Source organism: Dreissena polymorpha, chromosome 6, assembly GCF_020536995.1.
Source record: "Dreissena polymorpha isolate Duluth1 chromosome 6, UMN_Dpol_1.0, whole genome shotgun sequence".
In the NCBI taxonomy this organism is placed as follows: Eukaryota; Metazoa; Mollusca; class Bivalvia; order Myida; family Dreissenidae; genus Dreissena; species Dreissena polymorpha.
In genome coordinates, this window is record NC_068360.1 from 50,798,082 (window position 1) to 50,816,843 (window position 18,762).

At 36.6% G+C, this 18,762-nt stretch overlaps 2 protein-coding genes across 73 annotated transcripts in view; both read right to left on the bottom strand.

The window, feature by feature from the left end:
• The window catches only part of LOC127834542 (uncharacterized), a 147,882-nt gene that overhangs the window by 43,341 nt on the left and 85,779 nt on the right, over nt 1–18,762 (bottom strand). For 16 of the 25 annotated variants that reach the window (XM_052360502.1, XM_052360501.1, XM_052360514.1 and 13 more), the window contains 7 exons: nt 17,680–18,086; nt 15,984–16,154; nt 14,856–15,012; nt 11,850–12,078; nt 11,246–11,319; nt 8,431–8,705; nt 7,158–7,287 (listed from right to left, as the gene is read on the bottom strand). The exons of 1 other annotated variant lie outside the window; for it this stretch is intronic. The gene's annotated coding sequence lies outside the window, so the exon portion shown is untranslated. Of the gene's footprint in view, nt 1–1,563; nt 3,100–7,157; nt 7,288–8,430; nt 8,706–11,245; nt 11,320–11,849; nt 12,079–14,855; nt 15,013–15,983; nt 16,155–17,679; nt 18,087–18,762 lie in introns of those variants that run through there. 8 more of the 25 variants (XM_052360522.1, XM_052360521.1, XM_052360500.1 and 5 more) reach the window with 8 other exon arrangements.
• LOC127834539 (uncharacterized) overlaps nt 1–18,762 on the bottom strand; it is a 165,488-nt gene that overhangs the window by 1,888 nt on the left and 144,838 nt on the right. The window lies entirely within an intron of this gene.

Sequence of the window (18,762 nt, forward strand, 5' to 3'; positions counted from 1 at the left end):
TACTATCAACTAACTTTAAGTCTATCCATCAATCAGGAAATATGGGATGATATTTGATAAACATACATTTTTCCTTTGGAAAAATATTTCCTTATCATTGAAAACAATTTAGAAAGGGCCAACTAGCCAATACAAAATTAAACATGTTGAAAAAGGGTTTTTCTGAGATGTCTGCTGTGAAGTAGGCAAAAAGTCACCGATGCAACCACATATTACTTTTGACTGAAAACTTTACTTCTATGAAAGAACAAGAGCACCGCATAACGGGTGCCACGCTTGGCTGTGAAAGCTTGTCAGAAATTATTATTTTTTGTTTAGAGATCACAGTGACCTTGACCTTTGACCTAGTGACCCAACAAGAGATGTGTTCGTCAGAAACAATGCCCCCTTCTGCGCCGCTTTGAAATAAAATTTCTATTTATCATTTGGCAGGAATAGAAATCATCTCCCTTTAAAGCTTATTACTTCCCTTGGATTTTGTCCAATCCAACCGGGGGGGGCTGTAGACAGTCAAAAATGACCAAGTCAGACAACACTGACAACCTAGGCCTGTGGTTTATCAAAGAAATCATAGCCAGAGTTCATCATGTATCTATGGACATAAGTCCACTGGTATTCAATGAAAACAAGCATTTACAAATTAGAACAGGTAAGAATTGATAATTATATCATTTAAAACAAGAGATGTGTTCGTCAGAAACACAATGCCCCCTATTGCGCCGCTTTGAAATAAAATTGCTATTTATCATTTGGCATGTATAGAAATCATCTCCCTTTAAAGCTTATTACTTCTCTTGAATTTTGTCCAATCCAACCGGGGCGGGGGGGGGGGGGGGGTCTCACAGTCAATTATAACCATGTTAGACATCACTGACAACCAAGGCCTGTGGTTTAAAAGAGATCATAGCCAGATTTGATTTTTCTTTTTCATATTTGATCATGTATCTATGGACGTAAGTCCACAGGTATGTAATAAACATGAAAGAAATGATAATTATATAATTAAAAAAAAACTTTGACAAGTCAATCAATTAAAAAACAACTATAAAAAATCAATCATTTGGGTTATAAATAATAAAAATAATAAATCTGTTCAGTAACTGTGAAAAGAACTTCAATTCTTGGTAAGGAAATATATAATATGACATTTATAATTAAATAAATTACTTCCCTTGAAAATAATTGTCTCTAACAAATCTCTATTTTTAGTAGCAAATAATTAAAAGCCACTATACTGTGACTGTAGATTCACCACTCAAAATGTGCAGCTCCATGAGATACACATGCATGCCAAATATATCAAGTTGCTATGTTCAATATTGATTAGGTATCTCCCTTTAAAGCTTATTTCTTCCCTTGGATTTGGATTTCTTACCATAGACCGTAAAGGATGACCTTGACCTTTTACCATGATGTGTTTGTCAGAAACAAAATGCACCTACTGCACCACTTTGATTTATTTTACAAAAATATATACGTTGGAAGGTCAGATAATTATGTCCATTTAAAGCTTATTACTTCCCTTGGATTTGTTTTTTCGACCCTAGACCTTGAAGGATGATGTTCACCTTGAAATTTAACCACTAAAAATGTGCAGCTTCATAAGATACACATGCATGCCAAATATCAAGTTTCTATCTTCAATATTTAAAAAGTTAAGGCCAATGCTAAGGTTTTAGCCTGACGCCTACGCAGGACGACGAGCTGGCTATGACAATAGCTTGGGTTTTCTCCGAAAACAGCCTCGCTAACAAAAAAAAATGAAGACAATGCTAGTTTTTAAAGGATACACAAATGGACTCCGGCAACACATCTGTGAGTGTCGTTATAAGCTATACACTTTCATATAAACAAGTGAAAGGTTTTAACTAAAGCCCGCCTTGTACCCACGATGTTACAGAATTGGGAAGCCACTTGAAAATGTGTAGACGTTCAATAAAATTAAGCTAAAATAAGTAGAGGGTATACTTTAGTTTCTTTTGGTTTATTACCAAATTTTATTTCAATAGTGTTAAAAAACAAAACAGAAAACAAGTGGTGTGTTAAAAAGACACGGGTTGAAAGTACTTATCTAGGAAAAAAAACTTATTTGAAGATAATCCAAATAATCTATAACACATTTAGTTTTAATGTGTAAGTACAAAAAAGCCTTGCATGAGTTATGTTTGTGTTATAATGGGAAATCACTTGAATTTCTGGGTATATATTTTTTACACACTGTACATTTCAAAACAAAAATTGACCTGAAATACAGTTCATTAACACCTTGTGTGGCAAATCACAATGAGGAAGCGCAATTATGGCGGCTTTTTTAGTGCAACAAACATGTGCTCTAGTTGGTTCCAGACTATGCCCTTACAGGGCTCTTCTTCGAATAGGGGTCACATAAACAATAGTTGTATATACAACTTATTTGTATCGAACACTGTCAAACAGACACCTGTGTGTAAACTCTATAAAATTTACACTCTACACCAGAAACGCTATTTCTTTATGCTATATGTGAACATCTGAAAACAAATTGTCAATTGTAAATACTTGTAAGTTACAAGTTGTAACATTAATAATGCGGAAAACCTAACTGGTAAATATTCTGGTTATCATTAATTGGAGAAATGGTAGATGCGCATAAATGAGACCTCCTTTAAATAAGTGATTCCACAGTATTATAACATCATGGGAATATGCGCTTAAAAACGTCAAACTTCATGTTTAAAGTATGAACTGGTGGACAAAACTTATCATAATGTGCGAATCATTATCAATAATTCAATATGTCTAATTATTTATAACAAACACATGTTTTGTGGATATTCTTAAGACATTGAATAATTTTGTACTTGTTGATATGTTTACTGTAGTGAATAACATAACATCTTAATTGTTTGCATGGAACCAACACTTATTTCAATTAATAAATCTTTACTCAAATAAATGTATATATAATGCGCAGGTTAAAACTAAACTCTTACATATCAGAGTACATGTAGGTACATGTATGCAGCTAGAAATTTGTGCATGGTTTCTTGGTTTCCTAAATTTTATTTAAGTGTTTCTCCTTTCAGACTTTGATACCACATTACGTAGTCAACTTGCTTTCTGCAAATGACAAAACAATATTTTACTGAAAATGTTTAAAGATATATTCCAGTTCTGTAATCAAATCCTTTATTAATCAAACAAGGCAACACTGTTTCTGCATACATTTTGCAAACTGAGATTTACAATATAAAAAGGAAACGCTCTTGGTTGTTCTTGCTGATGCCCTATGTTAGTGTCCTTTTCTTAACTGATAAAGATGTATCTTTATTTGCAGATAACGATGGATCAATATAAAATAAATGGGTTAAAGAATTTGCAATCTATTTTAATAGATAGAATTACAATGGAAATAGTACAGTTCATGGAATAACTTACAATAAATACACAATCTGTGAATAAATCCCTTTAAAATCATACACTTTCTTACTTCCATGACCATCCAAGCCCATAGACCATACAAATAACCCCCAGGTCAGTACAGGGGCAATGTGCCAGCCATCCTCAACATGGCAAGAAGAGGCAGAGTGAAATAAAACGAACACTTAATCAAAGCAAAGTTATATGTATCAATATGCTTACATATATTTTGATAAACAAGGGCTGTTTGTAAAACATGCATGCCCCCATATGGGCTGTCAGTTGTAGTGGCAGCTATTGTGTGAATACGTTTTTTGTCACTGTGACCTTGACCTTTGACCTAATGTAAGTTATCACCCGGAAACCATTGTACTATTTTGAGTCACTGTGACCTTGACCTTGATTTAAAAATTATTATTATTTTTTTTTTGGGGGGGGGGATGGGGGAGTGGGGGGGGGTGGGTAGGGGGGTGAGAGGGGGGTATAATGTGGGGTGTGGCAATGTATAAGATGTTTAAAAATAAAAATAAAATGGGGGTGGGGGTTAGAGTAGGGGGGGGGGGGAGTGAGAGGCGGGTATAATGTGGGGTGTGGAAATTTATAAGATGTTTAAAAAAATGGGGGGGGGGGAGGGGTGTGGGTTAGGGGGGGGGGGGGGTGAGAGGGGGGTAATAATGTGGGGTGGGGTAATTTATTAGATGTTTAAAAAAAAATGGGGGGGGGGTGGGGGGGGTTTAGGGGGGTGAGAGGGGGGTATAATGTGGGGTGTGGTAATTAATAAGATGTTTAAAAAAAATTGGGGGGGGGGTGGGGGGTGGGGGGGGTAGAAGGGGTGGGGGAAGGGGGTGAGAGGGGGGTATAATGTGGGTGTGTTCATTTATAAGATGTTTTAAAAAAAAATTGGGGGGTGGGAGATGTGGGGGCTGGGGGTAGGGGGGGTGGGGGTAGGGAGTTGGGGGATGAGAGGGGGTAATAATGTGGGGTTGGGTAATTTATTAGATGTTTAAAAAAAAAATTTTTTTGGGGGGGGGGGTGGGTGGGGGGTAGGGGGGTGGGGGTCGAGAGGGGGTTATAATGTCGGGTTGGGTAATTTATAAGATGCTTAAAAAATAAATTGGGGGGGGAGGGGGGTGGGGGGGGTGGGGAAGTAGGGGGGGGATAGGGGGGATGGGGGGGGTAGGGGGATGGGGGGGTAGGGGGGTGGGGGGGGTGGTAGGGGGGTGGGGGGGTAGGGGGGTGGGGGGGGTAGGGGGGTGGGGGGGTAGGGGGGTGGGGGGGGGTAGGGGGGTGGGGGGGGTAGGGGGGTGGGGGGGGTAGGGGGGTGGGGGGTAGGGGGGTAGGGGGGTGGGGGGGTGGGGGGGTGGGGGGGGGTGAGAGGGGGTGGGGTGTGAGAAGGGGTTTAATGTGGGGTGTGGTAATTTATTACATCATGTTAAAAAAAAATGGGGGGGTGATATCCTCTATTCATTAAACATGAAATATAAACTTATTGCGTTTGTTTCCCCTGTATATAAGAAAGATATAATAGTGTATTACCTACCCTGTCCTGCTTATATTTATATTAATCAACACAATTAAACATTAACACTAGAGCTGCAACGATTCGATCCGATTCATTGAAAATCGATTTGAAATGCTTCGATTCGATTACGATACCAAACCTACCAAATTCGATTCGATTCTTTAACATATATACATATATATGCATAGATACGTAAAGCACGCTGTATTCTGACTATTGATACGGGAAGGTGGAGGTTTTTTCTTTACCTGTAATTACGACGCGCGCGATTGGTTGCTTAATACTTTAGTCATCCAATCAATAAGCGCGTTACGGTCTACTTTCGGAAAAAGCGTCAAAATGGCTGAACAAGTTGTTGCCGACAAATTGAAATTATCAGATGCGCCTAAGAAGCAAAAACTAAAAGTGTTGCAGTATTTTGGGTTTCGGGATGGTAGCCCTACCAATAAAGCAAAGTGCAAACTGTGCTTCATGGATGTGGCGTACGCTAAGTCCGGCTCAACCACTACTCTAATGCAATATGTCAAACGCAAACATAACGTTGATTTAGCAAGACTAAGAGGTGGCACAAGTGCAACTACTGAAGTCGCGAGCCAGAAAAGTAGTTCTATTTCTGTTGGAATTTCGTTAAGTTTATTAGAGAATGTGATTTGTCCTACAGGTAACAGGTGATGCTGTCATGGCACAATGGAAGACATGCTTATAGCGGTTTTGGGTAAAAGTATAATAGTGATAGTACAACCATTCATATGATTCCAGATACGTTCTTATCATTATTATCCCCCGCCAGAGGCGGAGGGATATTGTTTTGGCGTTGTCCGTCCGTCCGTCCGTCCGGCTGTCCGTCCGTCCGGCACTTTTGTGTCCAGAGCCATATCTTGGAAGTTCTTTGGTGGATTTCATTTAAACTTGGTATGAGTATATATATGCATAAGAGGATGATGCACACCAAATGGCATTGTACACCATCTGTTAAAAACAGACTTATGGCCCTTTGTATCTTGAAAAAATGCTTTTTAGTGTCCGGAGCCATATCTTGGAAGTTTTTTGGCGGATTTCATTGAAACTTGGTATGAGTATATATATGCATAAGAGGATGATGCACGCCAAATGGCATTGTACACCATCTGTTAAAAACAGACTTATGGCCCTTTGTATCTTGAAAAAATGCTTTTTACTATAGGCATTTTTGTGTCCGGAGCCATATCTTGGAAGCGCTTTGGCGGATTTCTTTAAAACTTGGTATGAATATATTCCCGCGCCAGAGGCGGAGGGATATTGTATTGGCGTTGTTCGTCCGTCCGGCTGTCCGTCCGGCACTTTTGTGCTTAAGAACCTTCCTTTGTCTTAGTTTTGTGTTATTGTCCTCCGTCCGTCCATCTATCATTATGTTCATCCGTCCAATTTGCACCCATCCTCAAACAAAGCATATGTTGCGGGGATACCTTGGGCCTTTCAGGCCCTCTTGTTTATTTATTTTTTATATTATTGTGTAATCAACACAATCTTCTAGTGAGAAGTTTTTGTATTAAAATTCCTAATTTGCTATTCTTTTTTATGTGTTTTATTGAAATCACATTTGAACAGAAATGTTAATTTTGAGGCATAAGAGTGAATATATGATAAAACTAGGTTTGAAGATGAATCAAATCGAAATAATCGGTATCGGAGTGTCTGAAATCGAAATCGAATCTAATTGAGCTGTTGGTGAATCGTTGCACCTCTAATTAACACAATATTTAATATACAAAACATACAAAAAATCTCATATTCTGATAATATTTTTACTGATCCACTGTATTTTACTCAAAGGATGATGTTTCATTGGACCGATAATTATAGATTTAGGATTACAGACCAGTTGCTTCAGTAATATTGTTCAGAGTTTGCCCTGTTGGCAGTGTATGCATTCTTGAGTTATCATTCAAAAACCATTTTACTATTTCGGGTCACCGTGAGCTTGACCTTTGACCTAGTGACCTCAAAATCAATAGGGGTCTTCTGCGAGTCATGATCAATGTACCTATGAAGTTTCATGATCCTAGGCCCAAGCGTTCTTGAGTTATCATCTGACAACCACCTGGTGGACGGACCGACAGACCGACAGACAGACTGACAGACCAACGTGAGCAAAGCAATATACCCCCTCTTCTTCGAAGGGGGGCATAAATATAACAAGTTAATATTAAATGGTTGAGAATAAACTAAATTTATACAGACATGTTTGCGTTCATACTTCTTTATAGTTTAATGCATATGCACCAGTGTTGTTGATGTATTGCGTACGACTGCTGCTGCATCTGTTGTTGCTGCTGCGCTGACTTGACTTGATTGCTAGGATACTGCTTGACACTGAACACGGACCACTGGAAAACAATTATATGCCGGTATATATATTGGAACATTTGGTATAATGTAAGATTAATTATATTACAATAGTACATTGATTTAAAATCTAAGATCACAATTGATGCAAGGGATATAATGCTTTCGTTGTTTTTAAACAAAAATACTTACACGGCTCTGTGCAACTGTGGGCACATGTTTAGTTACCCCCCCCCCCCTGAATCAAATATAAGTATAACAACCTCTGAATTCCCATGTATGGTGAGATACAGAAAGAGTAAAATATGTTTATGTAAGACAGTGACTTGACCAATACTTAGTTAGAGCTTTGTCACAAAATCACCACTAACTCTCAATCCAGACTTCATGGGGTTCACATGATTGAAGTTTTAACTTAATCCCTTTAGAAATGTAGATTTGGTGAGGTAAAAATATATTTACCAGGGGTGTCAATTGGCCCAAATTTGAAATCCGGAAAATTAAGCCGTAGGATAAAGGGAAGAGAGGGCCCAACCCCCCGAGCCCTAGCTTATTGTTCTTTTTTTATAGTCTTTCTAGGTGCAATTTCTGGTGAGTACAATGCGAAATATTATTAACCAAACCATCCGTAACACCGCAGGTGTATTTGTCATTCTAAACAAATGATATTAAGAACTTCGAAATGTAATTAACAAACCAGCGTATCCGAAAACGACTGTCCGAAAACATGTCGCGATACATCATTTGCAAATGAAATAAAATATGCATATCGTTTTACTGCAGAAAATGAAAACCAGTAACCAGTAACCTAGAAAATACGCAGTCAATATATAATTTGATTAACATATTGTTTTAAAATATGATATTGCAGTGCTTTACTTTGCCAGTGCCTGCTCATGTCAGTGCCAGCCGCTTACCAATCAGATATCAATAAATAAAATCGTTACCAAGCGCAATTGTCCGGAATGCCGACGATGCTATAACAATATTCGTTCTGAAATGATCCCGCACTAAAAGAATTTTGTCCCTACCCCCACCCGCCTTAAACAAACTCATCGGATTTACATTCACCTCAAAATCAACTCTGGACGGCTCAAATCCGGATTTCCGGAATAATCCGGAAAATTGACACCCCTGATTTACATAAAATTCAGACGAAACGCCCCTCTATCTGACCAACTTACATAAAATTGACTCCAATATAACCTCTCCTTGGTTTGTGGGATTTAATGATCATTTATATACATCCCCGCCCTACAGGTCATGTGAGGTTGGGATGTTCAGAGATAATTAAGGCCATAGGTGCATCATGAATCGGCCTCCCACGGCTGGGGCTGCTACTGGAGATCAGAGTGGTACAGATTTTACATTCCGCCTGGAATCTCATGTATATTAAGGTTCCCGTTTAGCGCAGTCGGCGAGGGTTAAGGAAGGGTGCCTTGTTCACTGGCATGTTGTCCTATGAAATCAAATATCAACAAAGTGAATATCTAGTTGCATCAGCAGAAAGTCATGCTTCTATTCACTGCAATGTCCTACCTTGAAGGCAAGTCAATATTTGACATTTAAATAGACACGTGCGATACACTATTCAAAGCATTACACAGTTATGCAATGTATGAGCTGTAAAAAAATAGGAAAATTAAATAAATTCTAATCGCATTTATGCTAAGACAAGTCGCAATTTTACAGACAGTTCGTATACCTAAAAATGAAGAAAAAAACTACACTACTCCAGAAGACTGGTTTTTATTAATCATTGCAGAACGGTCAATGTGTCTTCATTAGACGAGAACATTTTTATTAAGCCCACAAACATGATGGATAACTTTCATGAAGATCCAATTTAAATTGTCTTAAAACAGAGAGCAGAGGTTATAGGTGAGGCCACTGCCCAACAGCCCACATGCAGCTGCCACAATAATTCTATAATACATGAGCCTTGCTGGGAAAACCAAGCTTTTATTGCATTTTTTGTTTAAAAATAAATCTTCTTAGCAAAATCAAGTTAAGGGGGAAAGCGGCCTTTAATTCAAATACCAAGAAAGTATTCTGACCATATTTCAGCATTATTGAGCCTTGACACCAAGTTTATTTTTACACAAGTGGCCCTGATTCAAACGCTGGCTAACTTTCATCAAGATTGAATCTTAATCGTGACGTCTAGACTCTAGAGTGTCAACCATGATTTTCTGTTATTTGAATAGATGACTAGTTTTAGGATGCATGTTAACACGATGCAAATTGGCTTAGATATTGTCCAGATAAACAATATGACCATGTTTCATCAAGATTCAATAACAACTCCTGCTTCTAGATTGGTAACAAGCTAGAAGTTGAAGCAGAACACAGCATGATCCCTAACATAAGGTGATCACAATTTCTCACTTTGAGAACTTCGTGCTCAAATCAATTAAAATGATCATTAAATGTGTTGATTTGCAACACGTTACTTGTTCTGGGTGTAATAGTCATATGGGTTATTCCTGATGCAATCAATGAAAATCTACTTACACTATTACTGGCATGTGCTTTGTTTACCATTAAAACTATAATCACATAGTGGATAGGTCACAATTGGTCATTAAAGTTGATAAACGGATATCGACAACAGAAAAATTCATCTTATTCAAAGCTATAGACATCACTGAACTCTCTTTTGCATCAATGGTAAACAAGAAATATCTTTAAAAATGATATACGGCTTTGATTGTGGTTGGAGTTTATGAAAGGAAAAGAGTTCAATGAATGAGGTCATGGATAGCGAATGTCTTTTTCTGTGCAGTTCTTAGCTGCATCACACGCAGAACGGGATGTTACGCGGAGTTTTTGCGGCTTATTTTACATTATTACATCTTGCTGGTCATAAACCTATAGATACAAAACAGAAAACCAAAAGAATAATGGAAGTGAAATTAAAACATATGAGTCAACCGGCCACACGCGAAGTATCCGTACATATTTTTAATATTTATACGCGCGTTCTTTAAACAAACCTGTTTTAGTTGTTTGTCGTGCATTGCTATTTGATTTGAGTATTAAAAGTATCAAGAATCATCGCGCTCATGCTTAATACATTAGTCAATATGGTGGTATAATTCTTGTTAAATTAATCAAAAAAAAATTTTATTATGGTATTGTTGAAAACACATTTAGAATCTATTATTGACATACCATAATTATATCGCTGGATATCTTCATTTTACATCTTTCTGGTCTTAAGAAAATTCCAGTTCACCTAGTTCACGCTATAGCATCTTTATTATATATAACGCAGCAATGACCTGTATATAAACTCTGACATTCACACACACTTACTTTAAACCGTGAACTGACAAAGGTGTAGAATCTACGCACAAATTGTATTGATGTGAAGAGTTGAGTGTAAAACTGTTCTATCTATCATGCCTTTTCATAAGAGATAAAATTGTTTTATGCTGAACACGCAGTAAAACAGTGTTAGAAACACAAGGCCATTTTTCCAATGTTCTGGTGGTATTCTCAAATCAGCCAATGGACTAAATGGAGTGTATTCATTCGTGGGTAGCCGCGGGCATTTTTATTAATGTAACCTAAAGGTCACCTAGGTCAAAAGTGACGTTAAACAGCTACGCCTAAAAAAGAATCATAATTACAATTAGTATGAGACCTGATTTTGTAAAGAGTTAGAGTCAAATATGTTGGTACCTGCTGATAAATTGTTTGTTGGTGTTGTTGTTTTGAGTGTTAATATAGCTCTGTATGATCAATTTAAATTGCAAAATTAAGGGGTTAAAATTGAAACTTCTTCTTTCTATATTCGGTACAAGAGTTTGTCGCTTAACTCCTAAACTGAAATAAGATAAACTGGTCAATATAATGAAGAGCAGAAACCAAAGTTTGAATTAGGTTTAACCTGCTTATTAAAGCTTTATTGCATCTAACGTCTTAGGCTATTGAGACTGGGTCTCCTGAATGCTTTGCCATAGTGGCCCCTTTTGCAATGGCACAAGAACTTACCTATTGAGATGAAGTGGCTGAGTTGCAGTTGGTCACCATCTTTCTTTGGACCTGAACTTTTGAGGATAAGGCTTCTGCGAACAGAATAAAAAATCTTAGCGCATCCCATAAATATGTCCCATGTAAACCAAATTATTCAAATCATTCTGAAATTGTATCAGTTATATTGGAAGTCAATCAATGTTGTGTAAGTAAAAAACTTAAAAGAAACACATCATGTTTGTAGGCTTTTGATTTAAATGGGATATACACTAAAGACTTGATATAAACATAGCCATCTATATACTATACACTTGATTCTAACATGTTTCATCCCTCTGAAACCTATATTTATTAATCGCAGTTCAACAGCAAAACGGTGGGATGGACATAGGGAATGATGGAAGCAAGGACAGATAGAATTACTGACAAGGATAAATCTATAAGCCCCCCCCCCCCCTTACACACTTTCAAGGCAATACAAAACAATACAAATATTTACAATTACCTGATTTTTTACGTTAGCACCCATGAGAGAGTATTATCAATATATAACAAACACAAACTATTTAAATTGAAATTTGGAGTAAAACAATTGCACATAATACAAAGTAAATTACACTACCAATCTACTATTTGGATAAGGTAATCTTGACCCCTGGGCAGGAAAATGTGGAGCCCCATGTTTACATTGGCTGCACTCTGCCGAGAAGGACACGTTGAACTGCCCAAAAGTCCTGAGCAGAGAGCCACCCACCACCACCCATGCAAAGGAAGTATCCCTGGGTGTCTGGGCCCAGCTGGCAAGAGAGCCCGTTGTTCAGCTTGTTACCGATCTATGATTGAATAGGGCTCTTAAAACAAAATGCAGGCACTTAAATAACAAGGGCTGTTTGTAAGACATGCATGTCCCCCATATGGGCTGTCCATTGTACTGGCAGCCATTGTGTGAATACGACTTTTGTCACTGTGACCTTGACCTTTGACCTTGTGACCTGAAAATCAATAGGGGTCATCTGCAAGTCACGATCAAGGTACCTATGAAGTGTCATGATCCTAGGCAAAAGCGTTCTTGAGTTATCATCCGAAAATCATTTTACTATTTCGGATCACCGTGACCTTGACCTTTGACCTTGTGACCTCAAAATCAATAGGGGTCATCTGCGAGTCATGATCAATGTACCTGTGAAGTTTTATGATCCTAGGCCCAAGCGTTCTTGAGTTATCGTCTGACAACCACCTGGTGGACGGACCGACCGACCGACTGACAGGAGCAAAGCAATATACCCCCTCTTCTACGAAGGGGGGGCATAAATATTAAAAATAAATAAAGAAAATAATTGTTTAATGTACATGTACTAAAGGCATTAAATAATTGTTTTACTAAAATTAAAACGAATGAAACAATTATATTTAATGATTTTAATTTTTGTTATACAATGATAAACTTTGGGTTCAGGGGCTTACCTTTGGCTGAAAAATAGACAACACTGTGTATGGCAAGCGGTTCGACGCATAATCCCAAGAAACAAGGTTTCTCATGAGAACCTAGGTTCTCACAATGAGAACCTAGGTTCTCAGAATGAGAACCTAGGTTCTCATGAGAACCTAGGTTTTCAAATGAGAACCTTGGTTCTCATGAGAACCTAGGTTTTCAAATGAGAACCTAGGTTCTTGTGAAAACCTAGGATACCAAACGAGAACTTAAGTTCTCAGAATGAGAACCTAGGTTCTCATGAGAACCTAGGTTCTTATGAGAACCTAAGTTCTATGTGTCTATGAGAATCTAGGTTCTCATGAAAAACCTAGTTTCTCATGAGAACCTAGGTTCTCAAGCGTAAACCAAGGTTTTCAAATGAGAAACCTGGTTTATTGGGATTTCATAAACCTTGGTTCTCATGAGAACCTAGGTTCTCATGAGAACCTAGGTTCTCGTGAGAAACCTGGTTTCTTGGGATTTCATAAACCTAGGTTCTCATGAGAACCTAGGTTCTCATGAGAACCTAGGTTCTCATGAGAAACCTAGTTTCTTGGGATTATGCGTCGAACCGCTTGCCATAATTAACCTCCAGTTGTCTCCCATTGCTTGGTACACGCCGGCGGCATATGTGTAAAATGAATAGAAATAGGCGTGAAACCGTGAATGTTTCTCCCCAAGAGCATTTTCTGAACAATGTTCATACAATGCTCAGTAATATTCTACGAAACTTATCTGTTGAATATTTGTGACAACAGGCATTAGCCGTCGGTCACCGCTTCTTGTTCATGTTTCCGTGCATGGGTGTTCTTCAGGAATGAAATTAGTAAAGTAATCGGTCGACATTGGTCTGAACACGTTAATAAAAAATTGAACTGTTTATGAAATACATCTTGAATTGTAAATATTATTTTGAGACTAAAAATTCAGATCAAACATTACATAATACATTGTTACAGCATTGAATGAGTTTCAAATATTCAGTTCCCTTGTTCGGGCCTCAAACGACTGTACGGTACAGTTTTCTATTTTAAGTATGTCTGTGACCTACATGTAGGAAGCAATCATTATGGTATAAAGTTTTATCTCTATTGATTATGTGTAATAATGTATTATTCCATCGTAAGATATCGGCAACACTGCAAGAAATACTTATGCGCTAAAGACTTTGCAAACATATTTCAATAACTTGAGATATCTGCAAAAATAAAGTTCTTAACGGCGTGTTTTTATTCTGTCCAGCCCGTGTGTAATCATATGTGAACCCCATTGATCCTGCGCCCTGAATAATGTGTCCCGTATTCCAAACGAGCAAGTTTACGCCGTCCGACGCGTAATTCTGAAAACCTAGGGATCTGAAAACCTTCAGCAAGGTCTCCTTACAAGCAAGTTACAACCCATAGCAAGGTCTCCTTACAAGCTAATTACAACCCATAGCAAGGTCTCCTTACAAGCAAGTTACAACCCATTGCAAGGTCTCCTTACAAGCTAATTACAACCCATAGCAAGGTCTCCTTACAAGCAAGTTACAACCCATAGCAAGGTCTCCTTACAAGCAAGTTACAACCCATAGCAAGGTCTTCTTACAAGCTAATTACAACCCATAGCAAGGTCTCCTTACAAGCCCGAATAACAACCCATAGCAAGGTCTCCTTACAAGCTAATTATAACCCGTAGCAAGGTCTCCTTACAAGCTAATTACAACCCATAGCAAGGTCTCCTTACAAGCTAATTACAACCCATAGCAAGGTCTCCTTACACGCTAATTACAACCCATAGCAAGGTCTCCTTACAAGCTAATTATACCTAAAGTTTCATCAAGATTGGTCTATTCAAACTGAAGATATTGACAGAGAACTAATTATCTTTTTAGAACAATTACAATGACCTTTACGCAACATACCACATATACTGGTACATTCCCAACCAGTGACCATGACTTGTCCAAAAAGCAATCCATATCTTGGTCTCCATAGAAGTTTGATACATCTAAAGTGTCATTAAGATTGGTCAATAAAAATTTAAGTTATTGATTGGAGAGCACCTGTTTGAAATGCCCCCCCATACCATCTGCCAGATAGTCCAAACCTCAATCTAATAGCTAGCTTTTTTCATTGTTGAAAACCTGGTTAAAAAGTTAAAGAGATACGTTACCCAACTGGGATGCAAGAATTAAAGGTGTTATTCGTTTCTGTGAAGCATAGTTAAGGTCGTAATTTGGCATCAATAGCAGTTGCTGGACTTTCTCAATATCTCTTTTCTGCATGGCGGTCAAGAAGCGTTGGTTCAGCATTCCATGGTACTCCATTCTCTGTAAAGTAATATTTCTAAACACCAACACTGCATGTATTAATGGAAATTTTGAGTAATATACTCAAGGCTAGCTGACATTTACTAATGTTAACTGGAAGTTAAAAGTGTAAGCTTAGTATTTTTATAGTTATACGATTTCACAGTACATAAAACAGAATATGAGCATACAAGATGTAAACGTAGGTACATGTATACATTCAAGGTTTGTTTAAGATAATGATGGTCATTATGTTATTGCCATAATAACTTTGTTTGTTTTTCAACCATTAAAGTAATATATTCATATAATATTCATTTTAAGTTGTTTGCTTTGAAACAACTTACATTACCAGAAAATTTGAATGTAGCATGATATTACTACAATTTAAAAAACAAAGTAAGAACTGTTGGATAATTTGTATCCAATATTTCAGTTCTTCAAACTACATTCATTCAAAAATTGGAATCCAGTATGTGAATAACTCATTTTGTATCTTCATCAATATCTTCTATCAAACCAAATCTACACTTTAACATTTCAATATGTTTCTTTGTAATTTCTTAAATGCAAATGTACGTGCATAAGTGTGTATATACGTTGCTATGTCGATATTCATGAACTTCATTACAAGTTTCAATATCATCAAATGCACAAATTGACTTAAAGAAGTGTTCATAAACAATAATCACTCGATACTAAATAAATGTGAAAACAATAAATAGACTTAACCTCAGAAGAAAAAAATCACAATAAACATGGTTCCATCTGTCTAAAAATAGTCACTAGAACTCAGCATAAAACGTTGTATCGAGTGGACCTATGATATAAGCATTAAGGTTTTTAATAAGCAAATATATTTTCAAAACCCCCCACAAAAGATCACAATTACAGACTGCATTAATTACATTAAAAAAGTTCAAAATGAGTGAAAATTCAAATATAAATCTAGATCTGTTTTTTTTTTCAAATAAAAAAGCAGGAAAACATACCTGTTTCAACTGACATAAGGGCTTGAATGAATGATTCCCACTGTGACCAGATAAACAGAGACCATGATTCAAGAACTTCAAAAGATAAACCATTAAGTTGCACAATGCTTCATTATCAATGGACCATCTGTCTTCACATCATGCCAGTCTGCCTAAGGCTACTGACTGTTCCTGCAAAGAATGGTTTAGAAAAGAATCACAATGAAATTGATAATGCATCATAATTCATGAACATTTAACTGATAACCTTAATGTTATTATTTCACGAGGATTGATCAGATCTTTAAGTTATTTTGAAATTATGATCTTCACATGATTAATGATTTAACACAACTCAAGTTTTATTCTTGTATTACATGTACTTCTTACCTTGAGTAACTGTGGTCATTTTGTACATTAGAATACTTACAAGAACCACATAAATTATGTAAATGATTTTAACACATTTTTAAGGTCTACATGACTTTTTTCAAATGATTTTTTTAAATACTTTTAAGCACTACATGATGTAATGTAATAATGACTGCATTGTTGTTTGCTTTTGATAAAAATATATGGCTAACATGATGACAATTACCAATTAATTCCTCCAAACCAATCACTATTTTTAAAGCTTAGTTATGTAATTTTTATTTTCAAAGATCTGTGTAACTTTAACTATAACTGTTGTATAATAAGCAAAAATGCGTAATTTTGTAGGCATAAGTTTGAATAGGGACCTATACAAACAGTCCCTGGTTTGAATCCTGAGGCTATTATGGATGCCAGTGTTGAAAAAAAAATGTTTGCATTGTAAATATTTTCTATTTAAATAAAAATATTTACAATGTAATAAATTTATTATTTTACTAGATTTATTGCTACTATATAAATATATATAATTACTATACACTCAGTCCCACATCTAACCCAACAGTTTTAAAATTCTATTTTCTAAAAAAGGGTTCAAGTTATCAAGTTGAATTTTCAAATGCTGTTGTTTGTGATCTTTTCTACTTAGCTCCATTGAAATCATTCAAATGCTTTGACATCTCTGTTTCACATACAGACGTGGTTTCCCTTTGCTGCATTTGCAAATGGAAGTATGTGAATATTTTTCAGGTTTTCTTCCGCAAATGTTTTTCTATGGACAATTTGATTATTTATTCAAATATTTGATTCATACGTGTGGGTAGGCAAATATGGCTGGGTTAATTGTTAAAGCAGCTATGTATTTAAACATCAGCTTGTACCAAAGGTGCAACACAAGTATTACCCAACCACCAAATCACACAGGGCTTTGGAGGCTGATTTTAACATTCAATCTGCATTAACTAAGTTATGAAAGTTTCTCAACTAAATAAATGTATCAAATTGCCATAAGAGAAATGATTTTACATACAAGATACTAAGCAATCAGGAATTGATAACGAGTTTTCTGCAGGTCCAAGTGTGATTCAGTGCTTCAGTACTCCAGGGTCGCAGCAACCTGCCGCCTCGAGGTTCCACCCAGCCCTTTGGACCCCGAACATGCCCTTTTTAAGTTTTTATATCTGATCACATTATTGAACAGGAAATTTCATTTGAAAGTTTCACTAAATTAATTTAATTTTTCCCAGTGAAATTAGTTTTATTAATTATAAAATAAGTTTTAAATGAAAATACATGTTATATGAGAAATATACATTGTAATGAAACACTAAGAAAAGCTTGATACCTGGCTGTTTTAGCATTGTAATAATTGCTCGCAGACTGTTCTTCTGGTGTAAGGTTCGCATTATTTAAAAGCAACATATCGAGGTCAGTCACATTAATGGACGTATCACTATAAGCTATCTGTTGGATCAGATCGTTCCCGTTCGAGCGACTCGTCCCGAACAATTTGTCGTTGCCCAGCATCAATTTATTGCTAAGCCCCATCCACGCTGGAACGGAAGTCTAAATTACCAAGGATCCGCTGTTGGAAGTGTTGATGAAGCAAACATGGGAAAATATCTTGATAGGAAGCGTGTAAGGCTGACACAAGAGGATTTCCTGCAGAATTTCTTAAGAGAGTTGTAGTATTTTTGCAAAAGGGGGTCGGGATTGTACAATAATGTTTGTCTTGTTGGCTCATATTGTTTGCTGAAAAGGCAATAGAAAGCAAACTAAACCCAGATTGTATTTAGTGACAAATGAATATTAAAACAAACTTACTTTACACACCTTTTTTAATGACAAACATTGCGTCTATAATTGATATTCAGGATATCGCAATTAATTTTTCACCAATTTGAACTCAGAATAGCGTTGAATCAATGAGTTTAACTTTCACCAGCTTTGCATTGAAATTTTGTTGTTTAAAACCGCGAAGAATACATGGTAAAGTACAGTTTGTAGCAAGGTAAAATACTTACCTAAACAAAAAACAAAAACAGGCATAACTCGAGCAAATTAAAGTGTGAGACTGTACACCTTAAAATGTGCGACTATACAACAAAATGTGAGAATCAACAACTTTAAAATTCATTTAATACTAAATAATTTTTAATGTGATACCATTTAAAAATGTCATTATAAAACTTAAAACATGATACTGTACACCTTTATATGTATAAAACTAAGAATGTGAGACTGAACAACATCAAAAGTAAAACAATACAACTGTATGACATATCATCAGAAACAATAGATGTGAGTTAAATACTGTAAGTGTATGTGTACTTGATCAAACACGTTTTGTATATGGATTAGATAGAAATGCAAAAAAAACGATGGACATCTATGATGAGAAAAACCTACGCCACTCTATCTGGCTACC